This window comes from Lontra canadensis, unplaced genomic scaffold, assembly GCF_010015895.1.
Source record: "Lontra canadensis isolate GAN:19392208 unplaced genomic scaffold, GSC_riverotter_1.0 scaffold35, whole genome shotgun sequence".
NCBI lineage: Eukaryota > Metazoa > Chordata > Mammalia > Carnivora > Mustelidae > Lontra > Lontra canadensis.
The window spans coordinates 2,059,457-2,073,026 of NW_022631029.1; positions in this window are offsets into that span (position 1 = coordinate 2,059,457).

A 13,570-nucleotide genomic window follows, 5' to 3' on the forward strand; every position below is an offset into this window, starting at 1 on the left:
GGAGGCATCCCAGATGTCCAGCGGCTGGTGCGTGGATGAAACTCGCGCAACGGTCCCACCACACTACAGAATAGTACTCAGCGATGAAAAAGCACGAGCTGCGGATACGCACCGCATCGCACATGCGTCTCTGCAGCGAATGCAGCCAGACTCAGGCTGCATTCCATGTGCTCTCATTAGAGGATATTTTAGGAATAGCAAAATTATAGGTACAGAAAACAGATCCGCGGTTGCCAGGGCTGGAGAGTGGGAGTAGGCTCCAAAGGACCCAGGGGAAGGGGGTGGGGGGACGAAACCGTTCTGTGTCTTGATTGTGGTGGGGAAATCCACAGCTGCATGTCTTTGTCAAAACTTCCAGAAATGGATGCTGAGAATTCCAGCTTCATCTAACAAGAAGAGGAAACGCAGACTATGCTGCGAAGCTTCTCGGACCTGTTCACATCCTGGCATTTTGCCTGCGAGGGTCATGGCCTTGGGGGAGTAACTCCCCTTCTCTAAATCTCAGTTTCTTCTCGGCATGACCAGCGGGAGGGTCTGGAGGCCGATTCCAAAGGCCAGCACTGTAGTTCTCCGGAGCACCTCTGCTCGGACTCATCTAGCACCTGGTGGGTGTGGGTGAGAAGCCGGCTCTCCGCCAGGGAGCACCCGTGGATGTTCCGGGATCTCATTTTATGAGAGAACAGATTGTACCGAAATAGCCTCCCAGCCTATTCTGGGAAGGGGGTGGGTAGGCCACCGTCTGACTGGGGGGATGATTGGCGGGGCCGGCTGACCCTGTCGCCCCTGTAGGTGTAAGAACTCTGAAAAGAAGTCTCTCCATTCCAGCCTAATTATAGCTGCAGTAGCTTTCTCTGTCTGGATTGAAAGAAATATTCTTTTAACATCATCACCATCATCATCATCATCATTATTGCTATAATTATGGTAAAAGACACAACACAAAATCTTCCGTCTTCACCATTTTTTATGCATTAAGTTGCACTGTTGTACAACAGTGTTCGACCACCACCAACCATCTCCAGAACTTCCTCGTCTTCCCACACTGAAACTCTTGACCCCATTGAATGCTGACTCCCCACACCCTCCCCCAGCCCCTGCCATTCCATTTTCTGTCTCTATGGATTTGACTACTCTTGGTGCCTCATGTAAGTGGGATCATATAGCATTGTCTTTTTGTGACTGGCTTATCTCCACTCAACATAATGTCTTCCAGGTTCATCCATGGTGGAGCCTGGGTCAGGATTTCCTTCCTTCGTAAGGGTAAATATTATTCCATTGTATAGCTATGGTACATTTTTGCTTATCCATTCATCGATAGACACTTGGGTTGTTTCCACTTTTTCGTTATTATGAAAAATGCTGCATGACCATGGGTGTGCAACTAACTATTTCTTGAAGACCCTGCTTTCCATTGGGAGGAAGGTTGCTGAAGCAGGAAAGATGGGGAGGAAGCAGAGCCTCTGGGTCCCAGAGGTCAGAGCTTTGAAATATATGTACAAATATGATACACACGTATCTGTATTCAGTTACATATATCATCAACCATGAATGTGCCCAGAACCTCCAATTCCAGCTCAACAATGCGGGGTGTATTGTAGTCTTCCCCCATAGGGAGAAATCTGCAGGTTCTTCTTTTAACCATTAAGTGATACCCCTCCGCATTCCCCACCAAAGAAGGGGAAGGGGAAATCAAAATATAATTTATCACGCAAACAATTGTACTTTGTCTGTTCACGCCTCTTACAGACGTAGCCACAAGAAGTCACAAAGCTGGGGGCATGAGCAGGAACTTAGGCTCGGGTAAACCCATTAAAAGCATGACCTGGAGCAGATGACTTGAGCAGGTGACTCTTGAAATTCAAGCATCATCTCTACACTGGGCCGCCGTCGTAAGGATCAGCTAAGAGGGGCAGGGTCTCCTCCCGGGAAAGATCTGTTTCCTGAGTTCACGTGATTGTTGGCAGAGTTTTGTTTCTTGTGGCGTGTTGCACTGCGAGCCTCAGTTTTCCACCAGCTGTTGGCAGGAAGCTGCCCTCAGTTCCCTGCCATGGGGACCTCTCCAACCTGGCAACTTCCTTATACAAAGCCAGCAAGAAGTGTCGTTCCTTTTTGCAAAACAGAAATCATAGAGGTTTTGTTTTTTGTTTTGTTTAATTAGGGTGAAATTTCCGTAACACAGAACAAACTGTTTTGAAGTGAACAATTCAATGGCATTTAGTGTGTCCACAGTGTTGAATAACTATCACTTCTACTTGGTTCCAAGACATTCCCATCACCCCAAAAGCAATGCCGTGCCCATAGCAGTCACCCCGCTATCCCCACCACCAGCCCCTGGCAACCACAAATCTGCTTTCTGTGTCTCTGGATTTTACATGTTGTGCACAGTTCACATACCTGAAATCACACACCATATGAGCTTCGGTGTCTGGCTTCTTTCACTCGGCATAATGATTTTGAGCTCCCTCCACATTTCTCGTGGGCCAGAGCTCCATTCCTTCCCATGGCTGAGTAATATTCCATGATATGCATATCCGACATGTTGTTTATCCTTTTGTTCATTGTTGGGATATTTGGGTTATTTCTACTTTTAGGTCATTGCAGATGGCATTGTTATAAACATTTGTTTGAACACCTCTTTTCAGTTCTTCGGGTGATACATCTCGGAGTAAAATTTCTGGGTCATAGATTTCTATAACCTAATCTTGGAAGTAACATTCCAAGATCACTCTCCCCTCGTGACCCCACACCCTGAGCTGTTTATCCAGTCTTGACAAGTGTAGACACCCATGTAACCACCACCATCATCAAGAGAGGGAACATTGCTATCATCTAAAGAGGCTTCCATGTGATTCTTTTGGATATATACTGAGGTATATACCAAGAAGTGGGAATTTCTGGATCGTATGGGATGATTGTATATTTAATAGTCTGAGGAGCCATTTTTTATCCCTTTTCCATATTCTGTCCATTAAAAGCAAATCCCAAGTCTTCTACACTCAAGGGCAGAGCTTATACATCGTGCTTATACAAAAGCACGAGTACCAGCAGCAGGGGATCCACGGAAACCACCCAAGAAACCGCCCACTCCTCCGTAAGCAAATCCAGGCCACAACCGCATCCAGGAATTCCTGTTCAGTGCTCACAACATGCCAAGCACAAAAGTAGGTATTTTACGAGCCGATCTGTCTTTGAGGTGGGTTGTTCCTCCCGTTTTCTAGGAAAACTTTTAGGTTCTGTGGCAAAGGGACCTGCCAGCCCTCACACAGGGCTCATGGTGGGGCAGAATCAGGACCCAGGTCTATCTCATTCCCAATCCTACATTTTTCCCTTTACACTTCACCTCTCTGAGTCTCCTCAGGGAAGCCTGCATGGGAGGAGTGTGGCAGAGTCTCTGACTCTCAGAAGGAAAGGCAATCATCCAGTTACCACAGACACAGGTGCTCATAAGCACTTTCCCACTGCCGTTTCTGGTTGGTACCTGCCCAGAGGCATCTGGGAAAAATTCCCAGCTCAATTAGTGGAGGAAACAAGAGTTGAACTGAGCCCACAGCCGCCAGGCAAGAGGTCAAAGCGAAGGCGTAAAGATAGGAGGTTGGCAGGCCTGACAGTGAGTTCTGGTTTTGCTCCTAACTTCCCACGTGATCCTGGGCAAACCCTTCCTAGTTCAATGAAAATGTTGGGTTAGGTCAAAGGTAGGTAAGCTATGGCCTACCAGCCAAACCCGGCCCACCGCCGGTGCTTATAAATACAGTTTTACTGGCACAGAGACACACTCAGTTGTTTACGTACTGTTGATGGCCTCTCTTGAGCTACGACAGGATAGTTGAGTCATTACAACAAGACCTCCTGCTCAAAATATTGACTATCCTGACTATCTGATTCATTACAGGAAAAGTTTGCCAACCCCTGGACCAGAGAGAAAAAGAAAGTGAGAGAGATTACAGAGGGAGAAGAAGAGGGAGAAGCAGACTTGCCACTGAGCAGGGAGCCCGATGCAGAGCTCAATCCCAGAACCCCAGGATCATGACCTGAGCTGAAGTCAGACACTTAACCGACTGAGCCACCCAAGGACCCCCTGGACTAGATGATTTTTTAGATGCTTTCTATCTCTAAAAATCTGATAATTCATAGATGAAATGAACAATGCAATTAACTAGGTACAGCCAAGAGAGATGTTTCAAACTCTGTACCACACCACTGATGGAGATCTGACCATCCCCTGAAAGTCCACGTTTTCTCAGTAAAAGCAGACCATAATTGGATGTCTTAGTTCAGGCTGCTACAACACATTACCAGGGGGCTTCAACAGCAGATGTCCCTCAGAGCTCTGGAGGCTGGGACGTTCAGGATCAAAGTGCCAACAGATCTGGTGGCTGGTGAGGCTGTCTTCCTCGCTTGTGAACACCCACCTTCTCGTTATATCCTCACATGGTGGAGAGCAGAGAGAGATCCTGTGTCTTCTTCTCTTTGATTAAGGGCATTAATCCATCATGAAGGCTCTCCTCTCCCGACCTAATCTAACCTTAATCACCTCCCAAAGCCCTGCCTCCAAATACCATCACATTGAGAATTAGGATTTCAACATAGGAAATTTAGGGGTAGGGGGCTGTACAAATATTGAGTCTATAACATCAGAATAAGCATGAATTCATTCAACAAACGTTTGTGGATGCTCAGTATGCCTGTGCCTGGGCTGTGTCCCAGGGTCACAGACATGCAAAGGCGCAAGCCTTGCTCTCAAGGAGTTCCCTGACAGACAGACGGAGATGCCATGGCGGATTCAGAGGCGTCATGGGGGACAAAGAGGACTTCCTGGAAGAGAGAGATTTGTCTGGGGCCTTAAAATACACAGGGAGGATTAAAAGATGTTGGGAAAGTGTTCCAGACAGAGACCTCAGCATGGACATAGGCTGGGATGGGGGAATGTTTGGAAAACACTTATCCACAGACTCTCTGACTAGACGGGTTGAGGGGACACACATCTGCAGACCCCCTTCTCTGCCAGGTGTAGTAGATTCCCTCCTGGCTGGCCAGTACCTCACTGTGATTGTGGTCTAGACCTTCACCTTTGTCATCCCTTCTGTGGGTTGCATTAGAGCTTCCTAACTCTCAGCCTCTGTGCCAAAAAATGGTAAGAAATGGTTATTAAAAACTCTTTGTGGGAAAAAGGCAGACAGATTCAGACTGGGAGAAGCAGGGCATCCTATAAGGGCCTAGACAAGGAACTAGAAGGTTTAAGCTCTGTCTCAGTTAGCTATTGCTGCATAACAAAACACACCAAACTGTAGTTGCTTAAAACCACAAGCATTTCTTATCTTACATGGTTTCCGAACATCAGGAATCCCAGAGTGGTTCAGCTGGGCAGTTCCAGCTCAGTCTCTCTCAAAGAAGCAATCCCTGCAAAGCCTGACTATAGATGGAGAATGGACCCCCAAGAGCCCTCCCAGAGCTCTTCCAGGCCTTGGCTCTTCGTTGGCTGATGGACACAGATTTCAGTCCTCACCACAGCACCGCCCACAAAGTGACAGCTGTTCCTCCCAGGATGAGCCATCCAAGCGAGAACAGAGGCATTCAAGAGAGTGCCCAAGATGGAGACCACAGTCTTTTATAACCTAATCTTCAACGTGACGTCCCACTACTCCTGCCATAGTCTATTGGCCAACTAACCCCAAGGTAGTATGGGAGAAGGCTAACATAAAAGTGTGCCTCAGGGAGGGACGCCTGGGAGGTTCAGTCGGTTAAGAGTCTGCCTTCAGCTCAGGTCATGGTCTCAGGGTCCTGGGATGGAGCCCCGTGTGGGGCTTCCTGCTCAGCGGGAAGTCTGCTTCTCCCTCTCCCTTTACATCCCCTTGCTCGTTTTTTCTCTCTCTCAGATAAAAAAAAAAAAAAAAAAAAAAAAAAAAAAAGTTGTGTCTCAGGGAGGTGGAGTCATCAGGGACCATCTTAGAGGCTGCCCGCCATGCCCATGGGTGTCACTAACCCCCTCAGCCTATTTCTCCATCTGTACATCTGTCTGAGCCACAGTCCATTGTTTCTTATTATAACTGAGGCCTGCCTGACAAATACCTGGGAGGTGGGGGGCCATTCCTTTTCTAACCCATCAGTCTGACCACCTCCAACTTTGTCTCAAACCCTTCCAGAATGTTCCAGAAAATTCTAATGAAAAAAACATTAGACACAAGTTCAAATGTCCATTGGCAACAGGAGGATGAACAAATTGCATTTCATATGACAGAACACCATACAGCAGTAAAAATGAGCAAACCAGAGCACGGGACAGATCTCAAAAACATGTTGAGTATAAAAAGCAAGTTGTATCAGAATACCTGCAGCATTGTTTCTTACATGAAAGCCAAAAACATACAAACCTAATGATGTATTGTTTCAGGATACATATTTATATGGTAAAACCATCACATAAGCTAAGAGATGGTGAACACAAGACAAAAGATCAAGGCTGTCCTTTGCCAGGAGAGGGAGACAGATGACCAAGAGGTATGCAGGGAGCTTTCAAATATTGGAAATATTTGATTTCTTAAGCTAGAGCAAGGATGCCTGATTTTGTATGACCCTTGAGCTAAGAATGGATTCACATTTTTTTTAATAATGAGGGGGAAGGGAAGACTGTTTCATGATATGTGAAAATTATATGAAATTCATATTTCAGCGTCCGGAAATAAAGTCTTACTGGCACACACTTGTGCCCATCTGTTTAGGTATCGTCTATGACTCTTCTCGAGCTACAGTGGCTGAGCTGACTAGTGGAGCCGGAGCCTGTCTGAACTTCAAAGCTGAAAATATTTTTACTATCTTGCCCTTTATAGAAAAAGTTTGCTAGGTGGGGGGAGGGGGTTCGTGGATATCCATCTTATTATTTCTTGTAGTTTAAAATTCTTTAAAATTTAAATTCAATTTAGCAAACATATGTGGTATTACTAGTTTCATATTTCTTATAGTTTATATCTAAATTCATTATATCTAATATTGAACCTCACCAAACTATTTGCAGTTCCTAGAATACAGCACGTTCTCTCACCCCCAGACATTTGCATGGGCCATTCTCCCTACAGGAAGATCCTTCTTCACTTCCTCCAGCTTCTGGTGGTTCCATCATTTCAATCTCTGCCTTCACTGTCCTACAGCCTTCTGCTCCACTCTGTTTGTGCCTTCTTCTCGTCCCACAAAATTACAAGCTCATCGTTGGGTTTAGGGCCCATCTGGAAATCCTGAAGGATCTCATCTTGAGAGCCTTAACTTAATCCCATCTGCAAAGACTTTTTCAGATAAGATCACTCTTGCAGTTTCTAGGGTTTAGGAACTGAGTATATCTTGACGCAATCCCAAACATTTGATTACATTAAAAGCTATCCATCTGTCTTGCACTCTGATTGTAGCATCATGCATTGATCATTTGAAAAATATTGGTTTTGGAAATGCAGAGGTTGTCACATTTCATTATTCAATATCAGAACATCCCCTTCATTAAAATCACTGCCCATATTATCAGAAAAGCCTTCCTTTGGCTGTCAGAAACCAGCCAAGCTCATAGCAGCAGGTGCAGGTTTTCCAAAAATCTTATTTTCCCCTGAAAGCTTTTATTTTATCACTAGCAACAAAACTGAGTTGTTTTCCTTGGAGCGACAGGCTCTTTTTGTTCATTTTTGAGAAAATGTCTGACAAACAGCCAAGTCTGAATCATGGTTGGTCAGACGTTTCAAATGGAGAAATTGATGTTCCCTGAAAAAAGATCATAAACTTCATTCAAATGCTTCTCCTGGAGATGGCCCCTGAAATTAAGTCTCAATAGAAGGGCTTTGTATGTACTTCCCACTTTGTCCCATGAAATATCTGAAAGACATGCACTTGCCCATTATGGGGCCAACTGTGTCTCCCTAAAAGGGATGTTGAAGTCCCAATCTCCAGCATTTGTGGATGTGACTTTATTTAGTGATAGCGTCTTGGCAGCTGTCATCAAGTTAACATGAGACCACCAGGCTGGACCCTCATCTAATATGACCTGGGTATTTATGGGAAGAGGAAACATTAAACTCATCAAACTCAACTCAAGAGATGGTGAATACAAGACACAATACATAAACTTATATATAAAAAGGAGACCATGTGACAACAGGGTCAAGGAATACCAAGGACTGAGAGCCAGCACCAGAACCTATCTGGAAGAGGCCAGGAAGGATCTTCCCCAGAGCCTTCAGAGGGAGTGCGGCCCTGCTGAAAACTTGATTTCAACTTCTAGCCTCCGGAACTGGGAGAGAAGCCATCTCTGTTGTTTTGAGCCACCCCCTCCTTGGAACTGTGTCATGACCTTCCCAGGAGTCCAATCCCCCAGGCCGTGTCTGGGCTCCACCGTGATGTGACCTGGTATGTGGCAAGCTCCTTGTCTCAGGCTGCTCAGGATGCTATAACAAAATACCAAACCCTGGGTGGCTTAAACAACAGACATGTATTTCTCAAAGCACGGAGGCTAGAAGTCCAATATCAAGGTGCTGGCTGATTTGGCCTCTTATCAGGGCCCGATTTTTGACTTGTAGACAGTCGCCTTCTTGCTGTGTCCTCACATGGCTTCTCCTCTCAGTCCTCCTCTTCTGATAAAGACTGCTCTTAACAGGACACCACCCTCTTGATCCAATAATTTAAACCTAATTACCTCCCCAAAGCCCCATTTCCAAATGCCACCACTGTGATGGTTACTTGTAGATATCAACTCGACTGGGCTAAGGGATGTCCAGATAGCTTCTCAGATATGATTTCTGGGTGTGTCTGGGATGGTGTCTACAGCTAAGAGATCAGCATCTCAACTGATTAACTGGGTGAAGCGGATGGCCATCCCCAGTGCCAGTGGGCATCACCCAATCCTTCAAGGTCCCCGAAAGAACAAAAAAGAGGATGGACAAGTTCCTACTCTTCTCTGCTTGAGCTAAGACAGACATCGTCTCCTGCCCTTGGGCATCAACACTCCTGGTTCTGGAGCTTTTGGACTCAGATCTGGGCTCAGGCCTTCAGCCCCCTGATTCTCAGGCCTCAGGACTCAAGACAGAATAGATTGGATAAATAAGTTACAGCCCATCCACTCAATAGAATTCCAGCAGCCGTTAAAATGAATGACATAGATCTTCAGGAGACTGACATAAAAAGGAATCCATGTTGTATTGTGATGTGACAAAAGCACAGTGCCAAAGGGAATGTGTGGTATGATTCCAGTTTGGTCAAAACAGACAAAACCTTTACCCCACATGTGTTTATGTGTACATAATACAAGGACCATTCATAGTGATTATCTCTTGGGAGGATCTCTGGTTTTTCCATGGAGTTGGCATATCTCCCTCACTGGGAACCCTAGATCCAGTAGTGAAGCCTTTGTTTACTGATATGGTGCCCATAAAGAAATCCCACTGTGGAGCTATTGGGGGCCCATAGCCAACATCATACTTCAACAACTATGTGTGAGTAAAACACTCACTGTTGTGGGTTGAATTGGGTCCCCCCCCCGCCAAAGTTCACAAGAGGAAATCCTAACTGCTGGTACTTGAGAATATGACCTTATTTGGAGAGAGGCCCTTTAAAGAGGTGATCAAGTTCAAATGAAGTCAATAGGGTTGCCTCTAACCCAATAGGATGGTTGCCTCTGGAAGAAGAGGGAATCAGGGCATCCAGACATGCACAGAGGGCTGACGACATAGAGACACAGGGAGAGCACAGCCGGCTATAAGCCCAGGAGAGAGGCCTGGGACAGATCCTCCCACAGAGCCCTCAGAGAGAACCAGCCCTCCTGCCACCTTGCTCTCAGCTTTCTGGTCTCCTGACCTGTGAGCCGATCCACTTCTGCTATTCAAGCCTCCAGTCTGTGGCACTCTGCTATGGCAGCTTTCGCAAAGGGTTACACCCATTAGACAAAAGACCAAGAGGAACCTCTCCCTGAACGATGGACCTGGAACAAAATTGCAGCTAGGTAAGTGAGTGAGGAGGGCAGTTCTCTCTGGACACAGAGACAGGTACGTGCTATTGGACTGTGGCATGAATGTCCAAACATCCCAGACAGTCTCCTGAAGGGAGATCCTGCTCTCTCTCCATGCCCTATAAAAGCAGAGACTTCTGTTTGTGCATCTTTCGGAGTTTTTTTTCTTAAAAGATTTTATTTATTTATTTGACAGAGAGTGCACACAAGTAAGGGGAGGGGCGGGCAGAGGGAGAGGGAGAAGCAGGCTCACTGCAGAGTAAGAAGCTCAATGCGGGGCTAGATCCCAGGACCCTGGGATCATGACCTGAGTCGAAGGCAGACACTCAACCAACTGAGCCCTCCAGGTGCCCCTCACATTTTTTAAATTATAAAAACAATACAGTCTTGTTGTTAAAAATGCCAACAACAGAGAAATGCATGAAGAGAAAAAGCTAGACTTACCCCCTCTCACCTGCAACCCCCCATCCCAGAGGCAAATGCTATGAACAGTTCTCCTACACATGTAAACACTCAGGAAGTGACAGCTGTGCTTGGCATATGTCTCTTCTGCCTGAAGGTAAGTGTCTCTTTAGTAATAAATTATGCCTTCTGTTCTTCATAAATGATTGAATCTCAGAGTATTTCTCTGACTTTGAGCTTCTTAACCAAGATCTCATTGACCAGGTTCCAATCAAGGACCGGGAGGAATTAGATGTTCCGCAGATTTCCTGGGACCTTAAGCAAAATTGTGCGTACACGTCATCTTCTAGGAGAGGGTCCAGAGCTTTTATTGAGGATGTTCAAGTGTGATCTGTAACCTCAAAAAACTTACAGAACCAGTGGGCAAAAATGAGGCCAATGGCCAATTTCCGCCGGGACCATTCTGGACCTTCCTGTAATTCGGAATACAGGAGATGCGACACCTGGTTTCAAATACCATTCCAGTTACTACGTTGTCACTAGCTGTGTGATCAGGGGCCTGGCTCCCCCATCTGTAACATAGGGATGGTAACAGCGGCCACACCTAGGAGCTGTGAGCTGGGCCAAGACTGGAGAGAGGCGCTCACCTGGGGCAAAATACTTGCAGGGGGTTCCCAACACATCAGCGATGAGCAGATAAAGATTTGTTTCCTATTTGAATCCATTAAAAAAAAATACAAAACACAAAATAAATCCATTTTTTAAAATATACAGTGGATAAAGTTTTTTTTTTTTTTATTCCACAGACAGAGATCACAAGTGAGACAGAGATCACAAACAGGCAGAGAGGCAGGCAGAGAGAGAGGGGGAAGCAGACTCCTTGCCAAGCAGAGAGCCCTATGTGGGGCTCGATCCCAGGACTCTGGGATCATGACCTGAGCCGAAGGCAGAGGCTTTAACCCACTGAGCCACCCAGGTGCCCCCAAATAAATCCATTTTTTAAATTGAGGTAAAATTCATATAACATAAAATTAATTGTCGGGGCACCTAGCTGGGTCAGCGGGTGGAGCATGTGACATGTGACTCCTGATCTCGGGGTTGTTCGAGCCCCGCGTTGGGTGCAGACATTACTTAAAAATAAAATCTTAAAATAAATAAACAAGTTTAAAGTGCACCACTGGGTGGCAGTTCGTACATTCACAGCCATCACTCTGTCTAGTTCCAGAACATTTCTGTGGCCCCCGAAGATACCCCATCCCCATAAGCAGTCACTCCCCAACCCCCACCCCCAGCCCCTGACAACCACCAATCTGCTTTCTGTGTCTGCGAATTTGCCCGTTCTGGACATTTCATGTCAATGGAGTCGTATGCTCTGTGGCCCTTTGCAACTGGCTTCTCTCACTCAGTGCAATGTCTTCCAGATTCTTTCCACATGTAGCGTATATCAGCACTCCCTTCCTTTCTACGGCTGAGTAACATTTCATCATAATGGTTGATCTCATTTTGTTTATCCATTTACCAGTAATGGACATTTGGGTTGTTTCCACGTCTGGCTATTTTGGTTAGTGCTTCTCTGAACATCCTTGTACAGGATTTGCTCAAACACCTGTTTTCAGTTCTCTTGGGTGTATACCTAGGAATGGAGTTGCAAGATCATATGGAAATTCTTTTTTTAATTATTTTTATTTATTTGTTTAAAGATTTTATTTATTTATTTGACAGAGAGAGAGATCACAAGTAGGCAGAGAGGCAGGCGGGGTGGGGGAGCGGGAAGCAGGCTCCCTGCCAAGCAGAAAGCCCAATGCAGGGCTTGATCCCAGGACTCTGGGATCATGACCTGAGCCGAAGGCAGAGGCTTTAACCCACTGAGCTACCCAGGTGCCCCGAAAATTCTATGTTTAACTTTCCAAGGCAACTCCAAGCTGTTTTCCATAGGGGGTCTGTCACTTTACGCTCCCACCAGTGGTTCACTAGGGCTCCAATTCCTCCACATACTTGCCAATACTTGTTTTCTACTCTTTTGACTACAGGTGTCCTGGTAGGTGTGAGATGCTATCTTATTGTGGTTTTGATTTACAGCTAAATAATATTTTAAAGTAATATTTCCTAAAAATCGAAATCCACACCAAAAAAACAGTGCCTGAGCAGAACATCAAAATATTAATGAGAACGGGACCCAACCCTGCATGTGTATACTCAACTCGCTTGCCTCACTGTATTTAAAATTGTGATCGTTCATTCATTGCGGATTTCTCGGCATTAACTTAAATTTTTCTAAATATTATCTGAAAATATTACATGTTTATCACCATGAAAATTTAAAGGTTATCATTTATTTTTGTTGCTGGGTTTTCGTGTGTGTCTTCCCCCCAAAATGTGGCACCCCAACCCCTCTCCGGCTTCCCCCTCTCCCTCTGCGCTGTGCTCAAGCGGTTTCTGCTCATTCACGTGGCAGCTCCTGCGCTGACCTCAAGAGGGCGCCGCTTCCCCGCTCATTCTCAGCCCAGGCGTGTCTTTCCGGGCTAGGAGTTTGATTTGGGTTATTAACATCTCCCTGCCGGGATGCCTCTTGTATAAGATGGGAATGGTAGGCAGAGGTGTGGAAATCCTCTCTCCTAGGGCACACCCCCTACCCTACACATAATGATCATTGTAATTATTCCCTAAAAACAGGGTATGAACCACCAGCTCCAGGTCCTGCTGCCCCCCCTCCCTGGCCAACCTCACCCCATCCATCTTGCCGTCTGAGATTATTACTCCAAAGCAAATCCCAGTCATTCTAGAAATCTTATTCTGTAAATATTTTATTATGCATCTCTGAAAGATAAAGACACTTTAAAAAAAAAACAAACCTTACAATGATATCATCGCACTTTAAAAACTTTGCCAAGAATTCTCTAATCCCTACAGATTCCTATATAGTTCACAAATGTTGGGTTTTGAAGGTCAGCACCATCGTTCCCTTGCCAAGGGAACTTGGGCAAATTGCTAAACTTCTCTGAGGCATATTCTCTTTCTCCCTTTTTAAAAATTTTTAAGTCATCTCTACACCCAATGTGGGACTTGAGCTCACAACCCGAGATCAAGCATCACCTGCCCTACTGACTGAGCCCACTGGGAGCCCCTCTGAAGCTTTTTTTTTTTTTTAAGATTTTATTTATTTATTCATGAGAGACAGAGAGCACAAGTAGGCAG